The sequence below is a fragment of the Dicentrarchus labrax genome, unplaced genomic scaffold (genome assembly GCF_905237075.1).
Source record: "Dicentrarchus labrax unplaced genomic scaffold, dlabrax2021, whole genome shotgun sequence".
Taxonomy (NCBI): domain Eukaryota; kingdom Metazoa; phylum Chordata; class Actinopteri; family Moronidae; genus Dicentrarchus; species Dicentrarchus labrax.
In genome coordinates, this window is record NW_026136705.1 from 965890 (window position 1) to 979681 (window position 13792).

Sequence of the window (13792 nt, forward strand, 5' to 3'; positions counted from 1 at the left end):
GAGGTCGTCGGAGATGTTCACACAGAGAAAGGTGTTGCTGACCCTCTTGACTATGGAGCCACTGATGAGCAGAGGCGAGTTAGTTGGCTGGTGTCCTTCTGAAGTCAACAACTATCTCTTTTTGTTTTCAGAATCCAGTTATGGAGTGGGGCGTCAAGGCCGAACAGTAGCGGTTTCTTTAGCAGCTTGTGGGGGAACTGAAGTCAATGAACGTTATTCTAACATCAGTGTTTTTGGTGTCCAGGTGAGAGTGCAGGGAGTGTGAACTGGAGAGGGTCCAGTGAGGTCAGGAGGGCAGATTCATCATTATAGAAGTCAGTGCCACAGGGCATTAAGATGTCGCTGTCGCCTTGTTTGGCACTGGGATGATGGTGGACTTTTGAAGCTTGTGGGGACATCAGCCTGGCTCAGGGACATGTTGAATATGTCTGTGAGGACATCTGCCAGCTGGTTAGCACAGTCCCTGAGCACTTGCCCTGGTATGTTGTCTGGGCCTGCAGCTTTATGTGGGTCCTCCTTACGTCAGCCCAGTCCAGACATGCCTGCTCCTCAGGGAGACGGGGGGGGTCTTACATGCCGGAGTGTGTCAGAGCTTCAGACCATGCATAGAAATCATTGAGCCTGTCGGGGAGGTGAATGTCACTGTTGTTGGCCTACGTTCTGGTCCTCTAGTCTGTTAAAGCCTCGATTTAAAGCCTCGGTTGCGACCACTGTAGCGTTTACACTCCAGTCCTTTCATCAGATGTTCCTTACTTCTCCTCCACCTACACACTGACTACCAGGCTACCCAACATCACGCTGCTGTAAAGCAGTATTGGGTGCGGAGTAGTACATGAGCTCAGTATCAGACCCGATACTGGTGTCTGTATCAGTGCATCCCTGATAATGCAGTACTGTAGTATTAAAGAGATGTCTGGCCTACACCACACAGACAATTTCACATCATCCCCACACTAATTGGGAATCATATTGCAAGTATTTGTCAAAATAATTGCAATATAATGTTTTTACCATATGGTGCAGCCCTATTCAAAAGGACAGTGGGTAATTCACTATATTGAACATCAACTTTAAAGCTGTGATCACAGAGGATGTGTTTTTAAAAATTCATGACAGAAGTAGATGATACAACATTCTGATAGAGATGATTTTCTTTCTGCTGTTTGTTTTATCCTCACACACTTTGTAGAAAAGGAGCTTCAGATGGAAAGCAGACATCAATGCGGCTCCTCCTGAACACATCTTTGCTCAGAACAGAAAAAGAAAACCTTGCTCATGCTGTAGATGGAAGCAGTAAAGGGAGCGTCAGGTCAAATATCCAGACGCACCCTGAGCCTCGAGCCCCGCGGGGACGATACAGCAACGACACTAATGGCAGGCTACATGGCATTTAGAGCAGAAAGGTGTGACATGCAAGCCTTCACGCTTACTGTCTGTCTGTCTCACGCACATTTGCATACACACACACTCTCACACACTCCTCAGGGCCTGCCATTAATAACAACTGACCTTTGCACGTTTAGGCTGTGAAATGATAGTAAAGCAGACCCGAGGACGGCATATCACACTTTACTTCATGTCTCATCGCTCCATCCCTCCATCCCCCTCTCTCTCTCTTACTCATCCCTCCATCATCTATCCATCCATCATTCATTCCCTCGTGGAGACATTGGTGCCTTTTTGCTATTTTTGCATCATTTTCAATCTGTTACACAGTTTGATTATAAGAAAGCAACTTTTTAATAACCTCAGTTTCGCCAGAGAAAGAACTTTTATTGTAAAAATAAACCATTTGTTTATACATTCAAGTAGATCAACAGAAAAATAATGTGAAATTTTAACAAGCAATCTATAAAAAAATGCCAAAAATGAAATATTTTGGGGAGTTTGGACAAAACAAGCTTCTTTTTTTTTTTTTTACATACAATTTATTGATTGATTGATTGATTGATTGATTGGCTTTTATTGGCTTTTATTGGCTCAGTAATGAATCGGGTAATTGTAAATATAATCCACAGATAAACTGACAATGGACATAATTAATAGTTGCAGCCCTATAATTCATTCTTTCAGTAAAAAAAAAGTAGCGTTAACATCATCTTAGATCATCTTTATTTCCCGTTCATCATATTTGATTGCCCAGTTGTGAACGCAGACCTGCTCCACAGCTGCACCAGCTGTTTAACCCCCGATACACTGTGCCATGGCATTTTTGAAGCGGCTGTGCCTGAAGCAATGTGTCTCTTTCTGATCAGCCCCATAGGCCGTTTTGATAAAGGGTAAGATCCTTTTTCTTAATGATATCGCTTTCTCTTGTGACCACAATCCACCGATTATCAAAACTTCATTCAAAGCGAAACAAAATCAAACTCTCCAGCACCTCTTCCAGTCTTTCTCAGTCTTTCTCAGTCTCAACACTGAGTTTCTCCAAATAACTCTGGTTTGCTCCAAATAAATCCTTAATTGGCCGACGTAGATCAGATAAATGGTTGTTTATTCAGTTGCTTTCCGCAGTTGCACACTGGAGGAACTCCCATGCACGAACAAGCAATGTGTGGCCAGAGAGATAAACAAAGCACAGAGAGGCTGGGTTAGCAACACAGGCAGACCAAGTGTGATGTTATAAAAATATCACACAACCTTTGTTTTTTATGATTTAATTATATCTATTTTTGTGCACAGCTTCATTGAAGTACTACACTTTTCTTCAAATTCTTGGCTTTTTGTAGAAGATCAAGTAATTCTGTCTTCTATGCCAAAATTAGAAGATCTGGGATGTTGCCTTGTACTCCACAACCCCTGAACTACAAGGCAGAGTCACGTTCACTCCATTCTGGATAATACCCACGTTCAATTAATATAAAAACAGAAATCAATTCTCTATATCGTGGCGGGTTAGGATTTGTAATTAGATGACTTTCAGAGGTTCAGTTTGGGTTTGAAAGGGTTTCTATGATATCTTAACGGGGGCGTTTTTAAAATGGGTTGATAAGATGCTCTTTAAGGCTGCAGCTTGTGCCCGTAATGGTAGCCACTTGATGAGATCCACCATCAATAATTAGACATGTGCAATAAGTTTCAACCGGCTCTAACTTTCTGTAAAAACTCTTCCTTTCAACTAAATTCAAAGTCTTTTTTTCTTGGCATGAAAGTTAAAAGAAAGCAGCTCGGCCAAACTCGGTTTACTTTTCTCTTTCTTCTTCGGTTGAAGTGAAAGCTTTAGTTGGATGAAAGACTAACAGAACAAAAAATAAATATTTGCCAGATTCATTTCTCTGAGTTCAGTTGAGCCATTTCTCGGCCTTTTTCTCTCTCAGCTCCTTTTTGCTTCCAGAGAAGGTCGATGGACGACAGTAGAATATCTGTTCCGTCGCAGCTCTCTCCTCCTCTCCCCTCCATCTGCTTTTCAGATCGTTGTCGGTCGAAAAAACCAGAACACAAACCAAACTTAAAACCGTAAGAGACGACCAGCTGCTATCTTTGTAAAGGTCAACAAGGAATCCAAGGCCGACCAGCTAAAACAACACACGCACACACTCGGTCCCCATGGATCCATTTCCACCTCACCCGCCCTCATTCCATTTTTACAGTTATTTTAATTCCTCCATCCATCCTTTCTCTTTTTCTTTCTCACGTTCTCTCCCTCTCCTTCTGCCTCTACCTCTCACTCCCTCTCCTTCTGCCTCTACCTCTCTCTCTCTCTCTCTCTCTCTCCCTCTCTCTCTCTCTCTCTCTCTCTCTCTCCCTCTCTCTCTCTCTCCCTCCCGCTCTCGTTAAGTGTTTATCCCGCCTGCCAAGCTCCTCTCGGTCTGTTTGGAAAAAAACAACAGAGGAAAAAAAAAAACAGTTTCTAATTTGGTATCAATCTGAAGAGTCCAGTTTTGTCATTGCCCTGTGTGAGAGTGTGTGTGTGGCTTTCTCCTTTTTATTCCCATGATACCATATGGGCCACACACACACATACACACACACACACACACACACACACACACACATACACACACACAACAAAAAACAAACACAAACACACACACACACACACACACACACACACACACACGTTCCCACCCCAAGAATCGCAACTGACAGAAATAGTTGTTCTGACATTTTGGCTGATTATATTCACATCCTGTTGTCCATGCTTATATCAGTGTCTCTCTGTAATGGTTTCCACTTCATTAATTATATGTATATAAATATATATGTGTATATAAATATATATATATATATACACATATGTATACAGTGTCCAAAACTAACTTTTTGACTCACCAACCAAAGATGAACTGGATGATAATGAAAAAATCCCCCGACCGAGCATATTTGTACCGACCAAAACAATAAACAGCTTTAATAAAGTCATGTATACATTTGTTTCAGTACATTTCATTGACATTATACTGAATAATGTGCTATATATATTATGTTGAATGCAAACTTAGAAGAAGAGGCCAGATGGAAATTTGAAGCAAAACCAATTTTTAATATATTGATAAACATTTAATCACCAAATTCTAATAAATTCTACTTGGGGATACTTTACATTTTAAGCGACTTAAACCTCCTCATCAGCCTTCTGCACCTGAGTCCTGGTGCTACAGCATCACAGCTTTTGTGGCATACATACATAAATGCATACATAACTAACGTTATTCAATTAGCGGAGTAGTTTAGCTGACTTGTTGTCCACAGCACTGAAGACGGTGAGTTTCGATGTCCTACACATGCGTGAGTTTTGCGATCCTTTGCACCCCCAAGTGAACATTCAATATTGACTCTCCTCTTGAGTGCTCCCCTTTTGAGTTTTTGGGAAGCTGGGGAGATTTTTTCTGTCATTAATGAATAAATATCCCATCTAAAACCACATGTCACTACGATAACCACGGTTGTTAGGAATGTCCCAATCCAATCTCAGCGATCGGTACCGGGGGCCAACCGAGCCCCGCGAACACAAAGCAAATAAGAGTAATTTATTAATGTAACCCTAATGGATATTAGATTGTAATGTGCGTGCAATAATGTAATTATACATGGATTTTCTTTCTTTTGATATATTAGCCATTGGCGGCCCCCGCTCTCGTTAATCCACCATTTAAAAACCCATATTGGTCGACCACTTTTACTTGCTCAAGGGTTACTTGGTTGGTAGTTATTGAGGAGTACTCACATTTCCCAGCTCTTAGTGGTATTTGAACCACAGCCTCAGGGGTCATATCCTTCTCTGCTCCTCATGTTCTCTGTGCTGCTGCTGTCCATTCGTCCTCTATGGAGATAAACTGTTGTTTACACTGCAGGCCACATACGAAGTCAACCACGGATGGACCGTGTGTGTGTCCCTTCATTTGGTCCTCATAAGAATAGCTAATAAAACGGTGAAACCTTGCAAATTAGCAGATGTTGCTGCTTGTTATTTTCCCAAGAATTGAGTTGAGGGTTAGTGTGAAGTGAATTTTGCTAATTGAAGCTTGTGTGTGTGTACTTTTATTGCGTCCACATGTAAATACGTTGGCTTGTATGACCTACATGTTGTGTATATTTGTATGTGCATTTGTTTGTTGTTGTTTTTTCCAAACTAAGTATTTGCACATATGCAAAAACATCACTTATTGTATGATATGCTTTAGTGTGTGTGTGTGTGTGTGTGTGTGTGTGTGTGTGTGTGTGTGTGTGTGTGTGTGTGCGTGCTTGTAGTGTGTGTGTGTGTGCGTGTGCTTGTGTGTGTGTGTGTGTGCGGGGCAGGTGTTTTGCGTCACCACCCACCATCCATCAAGTCAAATGGGCGAATGACAGGAAGAACAAAAACAAATCCCTCGCTCCGGCAAGAATAAACGACTGATGCCGACCAATGACAAGTGTTTATTGTGTGTATGTGTTTGTGTGTGCGTGTGTGTGTGTGAGAATGAAATGAAGGTATACTGTGTGTTTGTGTTTGTTTGTATGTATATGTTTGTGTGTGTGTGTGTGTGTGGGTGAAATTGAAAGAGAGAGAAGGACAAAGCAAATGAGTGTGTGAGAGATGAGTGAGATGGAGAATGGGGTTGGTGTTTATTGTTTTACCAGTTCAGTAGGCGGACACACACACACACACACACACACACACACACACACTTATTATCCCGCTCAGTGAGCATGCAAAGTAAATATTTCCAAGATGACCAACTCAACCATTCAATCCTAGTTAGGCTCCTGCTGTATTTGCTTTGTACCAGCTGTACCTGCAGGAATAATGTCCAGCAGTCAGCAGCAGACACTAGAGGATCTGCTCAGTGGATGACCCTGCCACAACCGGCACGTGACGGCCACTGACAGTGTATATAATGGACAGAGCCAACGCGGAAGTGTCTGTGTAATGGCCAGGAGGGGACTATATACTATAGACTGTATAATTAATGGTCTCCGTGACGCCACCAATAGGTTGTTGTGAAGCTCAGTGTTGGGCGATCCTGACTCCACCGGCTCCCGGCTAATCCATAATGGACAAATGTGTGGAGCGGTGATGGAGCTGAGGGGAAGCGTGGGTACTGAAAACAGCCGCCTGTGACAGCACCCACCTGTCAAAGTGGCCATGCCCTTAATGTATAACTTTTAGCCTTTATATAGTTTAAACAGAAGGCTGTATAGTTGTCATGAACAGGGGGATTGACTTTAGAGACCATAACTGTTGTACCAGGCTGTAAAGTTGGGTATGTTAATATGGGGCTTTATGGAGATGGACTCACTGCTGGAGCCAGCCTCAAGTGGCCGTTTGAGGAACTGCAGTTTTTGTTATTGCAATGACAAGAGTGTTGCTGGTTCGCCCCCAGACTTTAATGTTCACCCAAAACAAGACATTGCCGTCTAAGTTAAACGCAGCAATGTACAGTATGAGGAAAAATAATGTGTTTATTGAACATTAAAGTATGTAAACCTACTCTAGTACACCCTCATATATACAGTATGAACTAAGAGCATAATATGGCCTCTTTAAACATGTTAATTATGAGTTTTAGGACTATAAACTCAAAGTTTAGGACTTCAGACTTACCCATCTTGACTTGGGACTGGAGTACAAAGACTTGAGAATAACTTGAGGAAATAAGACGGATTGAGGACTTTATTTTACATCTGGGAAAGTGAGGACATTAGAAACAGTACATGCTTCTGTTGGTGAGGAACTTTTATTTCTGAAATAAGGAGATTATTTCTAAGTAAGGACATTTTGTATAAGTGAGGACATTTGTAAAAAAGTAAAAGTAATGTCCTTTTTTCAGTTGAAAAGGTTTTTCTGAGGTAATTTGTCAAAGCGAGGACAGTTTTGAAAAAACATTTTGGAAAGCGATTAATTAGGTTAGGGTTAGGGGCTAAGGAATGCATTATGTCAATGAGGGTCCTCACAAGTGTAGTGTGTGTGTGTGTGTGTGTGTGTGTGTGTGGTGACAGGGGTAGTGATGACCTCCTCCAGCTGTCGGTGGATAATGAGAAGCTGTCAGCAGCAAGAGGACAGGACACACACACACACACACACACACACACACAGACAGACATTCACGGTTACACAAACAAATGCATGTGATATTTGCCCACTAGAAGACACACACACACACACACACACACACACACACATACTCATTTACACAGACGCATTCATTTCATTCATTTTCTTTAGGGCAGGGAGGGGTTGTGTAAAGGTAACTCTCTTCAGGTGTGATGCCAAGTTGTGTAAAAATCCAACCCTGAAGCTGTGTGCTGAGTTCTCTAACAGGTTTATTTGGACTCAAATGCTCCAGTCTGTGGTCCAGTCTGTCAGAAACAGGCTGTGTCAATACTGGATCATCTGATTTACATGAACACATCATCAGTGTGAGTCCTCGGTGAACTGGACAACATAAGGCAGCAGGATTGTGAAGGACTGTGAGTCCCTGAGAGCAGAGAAACAGTCCTGTCTGGCCGTATGTCCCCAAACACTCAGATCCTGCTACTTCCATCTCATATTAATACTGCCTAATAGCTCCGAGACTCCACCAGTAGTAGTGTAATATTTAGAGATTTAATATACTGAACATGCAGATCAAAGGCTGAGAATAAGATTATGCTGGAGTGGTTTGACAAGTTCCTACACAGCGGGTGTTTTGGCACAGTTTTTAACTCACTCGGTGCTGTGATTCCTCTGTAACAGTATGAGAGAGTAAATTGAAAACCTCTTTAAAGGTCCAGTGTGTAACATTTAGGATCTATTGACAGAAATGGAGTATGACATTCACCTGAATATAGGAATTGGTCTGTTTTTGTTACCTTAGAATGAGTTCGCCATAGATATAGAAACATAGATACCTGATTGTGTCTGGGAGGTCGACATCTGGCTAGTTAACGACACTGAGAGATTCAGATTTCACTACAAACATTTAAAAACATTTAACTTGCAGTTTTCATAACATTTGGTTTGTTATAAACGTGAGAGATTGAACCTGATACTGGTTACAGTTACGGTCGTTGCCATGATAGTTTGTCGTAGTGGAGGCGACGCACTACAAGCTGGCTGCACAGTTTCAACTCATCAGTAGAAGGAAACGATGGCAGCTCGCCTGGTCACACAAGATCTGGTATTCCAGATAAATAGTAAACTAAAATATGTTTGTGAACAGATTTTAGGAGAGAAATAGTCAACACAGTAAAGGAATCTGGATCCAGATCTGATCAGCACTGTTTGACAGTTTGATCTGAGTTTTGTGCGTTGAGCTGGACGGACTCACTGAGAATGAGCTGTCAATCACAAGGTAGCCCCGCCCTAAAGCATACCCTGCTTTATGGTCTGTTTTACTCTAAATGGGACCATCAGTTACTAAATGAACATCATGCTGTATGGAAGAAGACTGAAACTAGAGATTGAGACCACAAACTCATCAGGAAACTGTTTACTGAGCTCAGTAGAGAAGTCGGCTCTCATTTCTCCATAAGACTGAATGGTATCGGTGCATTATTGCAACCAATGGAGCTGCCCCCTGCTGGCCATTGCATAGAATAAAGGTTTAACACACTTCATATTCAACTAGCTAAATGACCTTCCTCTTGTTTTTCTAGGATGTAGCAAACACTTACTGATGTGTTTTATCTCTATTAGTTCAGTAATGGACATTGTTAAGTTAAAAAAATACTTTCTTACATCATTTTCCTCATACTTTTTTTCTCTAACCACCCCCCCTCTCTCTCTCTCTCTGTGTGTGTGTGTGTGTCAGTTATTTTTAATTTCTAATCACCATCAGCTCGTCTCTCCTCATGAAAACACACAGGTTCATCAGGATTGTCTGCGTGTATGTATCATAGTTTTTAGACCACAAGCCACACACACACACACACACACACACACACACTCCCTCCCTTCATCTACTGAACCCCATGTAGAAATGAACCACAATTACACACACACACACACACACACACACACACCAGCAGGTTGGACCCCAGGGCTCAGTTTGGGAGGAAACTCCCTTTCTAATTTTCCTCATAAAGACCCTAATGAAGACTAATGATGGAGGGAGGTGTGTGTGTGTGTGTGTGTGTGTGTGTGTGTGTGTGTGTGTGTTGTGTTTTTTTTTTTAACAGGCTGGCTGTTCTGTCTGGGAATGTCTCTGTTCTCCTCTCGCTCCTTCTTCCTTCCATCCCTCCATCATTTCATTTGGCCCTTTTTTTATCCTTCTTTCCGTCCCCCTGAATTTATTCCCTCTTTCATCTTTACATCTTTTCAGGCTATTTGTTTATTTTCTCTCTATGTTTTCATCCTTCTTGTATTCTCTCTATCTTTGTCCTTTTGTTTCCTTTGTCTGTTTTTTAATTATCTGTTCATGTCTCTTTCTGTTGTCTTATCCCTTTAATTTTTCATTCTTCGCTGTTTTACATCTTTTTTTACAGTCTGTTTTATTTCATCCTCACCTTCTTCACATCCTTCTTCACCTTCACCTTAACTCTTCAGTCATTAATTAATATCGGTCTATTAACACTGATAATATTAGTTGTAATTAGGGTTGAATATCATTATTTATTTTTTTCCTGATACTGGACCTAAAACCTTTTCTAAAAGACCACTGATGAACCGAAAATAAATAAATAAACTTAAAATTGACCATTATAATAACTTAACTTTAATATATGAATATGAATAAAAAACACTTACACGATATAAAAAATAAAACATAACCCAACTACAATAATTTATCATTAAATAACTGTTGTCATTCAGACACTTTTCAGGAAATCGATTAAAATGGGCAAATATCTTGGAAATATTTGTGTTTTAGCTCCTCACTCAGATTCGCCTACGTAAACCTAGGTGTATATTGAGTTTGAAACTTCAAAGCGGGTTTCCAGATACAAAGTGGAACTAACTTAAAAATATCTCCATGTATTATTCAGCCTATTAATTATCACATTTGTTGTTGCTGTGGTTCATAAATACATGCACAGTGAAGGTAATTGTACGTGTAATGAGCTCTTTAACTTTGTTGAAGATGAATTTTCTGTGGATTTTTTTATTTGTTAAAAACAGTAGGAACCCAGATAACAGTTACAGTACTAATAACAACAAAATAAAGCTTGAGTTGGTATTCCTGGTATTCTACATAAGTACACAAATATTGTAATATTTGCTAAGCTTTAGGAAAGGCTGCTGGGCGTTCACTCTGCCGGCTCATGTGCTTGGCATGGGGTTACGCGAGCTGTCGAGCACGTTTCTTTTACACACAATCGTTTTTTTTAAATTTGTTGCACTTCTAAACTAAGATTTGCATCAAAAACGTGTCCTCTGCTCAGTGTATTTTAAAGACAAACTTCAGACGGTAGCCCGTAGCCCATTCTCACAGTTGGAAGGTATAACTTGAACTATCATGTGATTTTGTCCTTTTTCTGCTTTAAACACAAAATATGGGTGAAATTTTCATTCAGTCGAAGCATTTTGTTCACTAAAGGTCATTAAAATGAACATGTTCTTGTATTATATCACTAATATAATAATTTTAATATTGTTTATCCTCATTTTTACTAAATGTAACTAACTGATTACGTAACTATTACATGTAACTAGATATAGATAATCGATTATCTGGCATTTTGAGATGGCTGATGTTTGTGCTCCTGAGGCTGATAAACAAACAAATGTTTGCATCCTGCTGTAAACATAAATAACTTAACTTCTCTAAATAACATGTTTCTCCCATCCTAAATGACAGCTAATCTAAAACTGTCACTGGCTAGTGTTAAATATGTTATAATGCAGTTGAATGTCTACTCTGACATACTATATTTCATTAATTAATACAAACTATCTAAAACAAGTATATTAGTCTGTAATGTGAATTGATTAGTAGAAAGCTCCATTTCTGAAAACCACCTGAAACACAGAAGGTGATGTAGTTTGTTTTTTTGTTTGTTTGTTTGTTTGTTTGTTTGTTTGTTTTATTTGGAGCAAACAGAAGAAGTAGTGAGTGCTTTCAGGTGGATTTCCCCTTTAAAAATCAATAATAAACCTTTTTCATGATGGGTCAGTGTTAGTCCCAGACATGTTTCTCACTTTTTATCTTTTCATTACCCATCATCCTCTGCCCCTCTCTCTCTATCTTCGTTCTTTAAACGCACATCATTTCATCATGTTACGCCCTCCTTCTCTCCCCCCCTCTGTCCATCATCTCCCCCCCCACCTCTCCTCTCGCCGTGCCCTCCCCTCTTTCTCTCCACCCTTTCGTTTTCGTTCATTTTCTCCCACGTCGCCTCTCGGATCCTTCAATCTCTTTTCCCCGCGCTGTCACCTTTTCATCCTTCCTCGTTGCCTCCTTCGCTTTCTATCCATCCTTCTTCATCTCTGGCTATTTTTCCTCTCCGTCCATCGCTCTGTGTTTCTGCCTCCATTAGGGGGAAATGGAAAAAGTGACATCAGCTATTTGGTAAACGGAGAGAGATGGAGAGAGAGAGAGAGAGAGAGAGAGAGAGAGATGGAGAGACAGAGAAGATGAAACGGAAGACACAAAAAATGTAAAGCAAAGATCAAAAGAGTGACATGAGGGAACGATTGTGAAAGGGAGAAAAGGAAACAAGAAAAGAGAAATAAAGAGAATGACAAAGGTGAGAGAGAATTAAAGACAGGAGTATGAGGAAGAGAGAGAGAGCGAGAGAGGTAGAGATCCATTAGAGAGAGAGAGTGAGAAAGAGGGAAAGGCTTCACCTCATTAACCTCGTAATGCAGAGTAAATATACAGTCTAAATGGAACATAGACGCTGTGTGTGTGTGTGTGTGTGTGTTTACTCCTTCTGTGTGTGAGTGTGTCCATGAAATACATTACCAGAATACCAGAGTGCCTGTGTGTGTGTGTGTGTGTGTGTGTGTGTGTGTGTGTGTGTGTGTGTGTGTGTGTGTGTGTGTGTGGAATATCTTCTAAAATACCACAGTGTGTACGGGTGTCAGTGTATTACAATCCCGGAAGTTGGCATCACGAAAAGAGAAACTATAACATCAGCTGATTATAAAGCTGCATATGAAAGCTGCTGTGTTAACTAGTCGGTTACATGTTACTAATCTCGTTAGTCGACACCAGAAATAGTCGGTGGAACTAATGATCAGGTTTTATTAATGTACAACGTTGGTTAATGTCGTCTTTACGCAGCCACCTGCCACTGCGGCCCCTCGTCCCCCGCACTAATGCCACTGCTGGTTTTTAAGAGTCCTCTTTGTCCCACTTTAGGAGTTATAGTTGTAGCATTTGGTTAACTGCAGTCTGCTTTCACTCTCTACCATCTAACCTCACACCACTAATAGAGATGGCAAAGTTAGGATGACAGAGATCACATTTTAATCCAGCCAGTGGTGGAAAAAGATCTCTAAAAACTCAAAAGGCATCGATCTCCCTCTCTCTCTCTCTTCGTCTAATAACACGAACAGCATCTTAAATTAACTTTTAATCCTTCACTGTGTTGTCCTGCCTAAAGTTATTGTCCATATGTTGCCAGTTTCAGTCGTATCCCAACGTGTTCTGACATGTAAATGCTGATTATGTAACAAACTGCCCCCACGGCAAATGTGTTTAACAGGATATACTGAGGAACATAACTTAAAGCCTGGCTGTGTGTGCGCTATGTGTACTTAGTCTTAGCATTTAATTACTTTTGGACTAGTCCACTAGTCTTACTTTGCTGTTAATTAAATGAAAAATGTAATTTAGTCACCAGGAACATCCCTAGTATTAACTGGTATAGCTAGTATATTTTTCTATTTTTCATATTTCTAATGAAAAGACCAAAACCAACACTGTGTCAGTCTGTCTCTCAATAGTTTATCTTCCTCTCTTAAAGGTCCAGTGTGTAACATTTAGGATCTACTGGCAGAAATGTAATATAATATTCATAGGTATGTTTTCATTAGTGTATAATCACCTGAATAAAGGAATGTTTCTGTTCCCTTCGAATGAGCCTTTATAGCTACAGATGTGTGTTCGCCATGTTTCTATAGTAACCCAGAACGGACAAACCAAACACTGAGTCTAGATCGGAGCGTTTGTTTTTCACGCGTTCTTGGCCACCGTAGTTTCTCCGTCACGCTTGGAAAGAGAGCAGAAAGCGAGTGAGTTGCAGTCTTCAACTACACTGCTAGATGGCACTAAATCCTACACACCTTTTAAAACTCTGTATTTACAGTTACTGTTCCAGTTATCAGTCTTGGTGTTGACGGACCATCCAATCGTCACACTGCGTTGTTGTTTTTATTTAATCAGTCATCAGTGTAATCTGCCTAATCTTCACCAGACTTTAGACGCAGTGGAAACACAAACTGTAA

The 13792-nt window shown here is 40.6% G+C and overlaps 1 long non-coding RNA gene across 1 annotated transcript in view; it reads left to right on the plus strand.

Annotated features, from left to right (window-relative positions):
• The window catches only part of LOC127363573 (uncharacterized), a 32560-nt gene that overhangs the window by 13071 nt on the left and 5697 nt on the right, over positions 1–13792 (plus strand). The window lies entirely within an intron of this gene.